At 28.9% G+C, this 1,020-nt stretch overlaps 1 pseudogene; it reads right to left on the bottom strand.

Moving 5' to 3' along the window:
- Window positions 1–428: 428 nt before the first annotated feature.
- LOC111743119 lies at window positions 429–547 on the bottom strand (annotated as a pseudogene).
- Between the last annotated feature and the right edge of the window lie 473 nt (window positions 548–1,020).

Below are 1,020 nucleotides of genomic sequence, written 5' to 3'. Positions count from 1 at the left end.
TTTTTTTTTTTTAACTGCTGAAATCAATTTTGTAATATTTTAGTAATTTTTGTATATTAGTGTAGAATATTTTTCACAGCTTTTCTGGAAATCTTGGAATTATAATTATCTGGACTCAAAAAAGGTGTTCATCCTTTCTCTAGTTTATTATAGCATTGATGAAATTGATATTTCTTCTGTAAACGTGTGATAGACTTCAGCAATTATCTTGTTCAAGAATCTATCCATTAGTTGTCAAATGTGTTTTCATAAAGTTGTTCAATAATCCCCTTTGTATTTTTAAATTTCTGTATTATCTGTGGTAATTTCCCTCTTTCTTTTCTTGATATTGACAACTTTTTTTTTTTTTTAGGCAAGGTAACCCTTGGTTGACCTCACGGATTGCAAGGACCTTGTCAGTTTACATTCCCTTATTTTTTTATTTTTTATGACTACAGCACCTGGTCTTCCTAGGTGGTCTCCCATCCAAGTACTAACTAGGCCTGATTCTGCTTAGCTTCCGAGATCAGATAGGATCGGGCTTGTTCAGAGTGGCATGGCCGTAGACTGATATTGACAATTTTTAATTTCTTTTCTTTTGAACAGCAGTTAAATATTTATTAATTTTATTAATATTTCTAATTAAATGACTTTTAATCTCATGCTTTTCCTACTGTTTTTTCTAATTCATTAATTTCTGCTCTTGTATTTACTATTGACTTCTGCTTTCTTGGATCTCATTTGAATTTGATTTTTCTATCACTTAGAGCTATTTCTGTTCATTATATATGATTTTAGATGCACCCTATACATTTAGTATGTTGTATTTTAATTTTCATCTAATTCAAAATATTTCATTTTTTTCTTACTTTATCCTATCTCTTTGATTCTTGTGTTATTTGAAATTCTGTTGCCTGATTTCTAAATATTTGGAGGTATTCTAGATATCTTTTTTGTTAATGATTTTCAAGTTAAGTCTATTGTATGCACAAACAGTGCTCTGGATGAATTCAAACAATTTAGTTTGTTTTTGAGAATTTT

This window comes from Pteropus vampyrus, unplaced genomic scaffold (genome assembly GCF_000151845.1).
Source record: "Pteropus vampyrus isolate Shadow unplaced genomic scaffold, Pvam_2.0 Scaffold107, whole genome shotgun sequence".
In the NCBI taxonomy this organism is placed as follows: Eukaryota; Metazoa; Chordata; class Mammalia; order Chiroptera; family Pteropodidae; genus Pteropus; species Pteropus vampyrus.
This window is presented reverse-complemented; position numbering and strand designations above follow the sequence as displayed.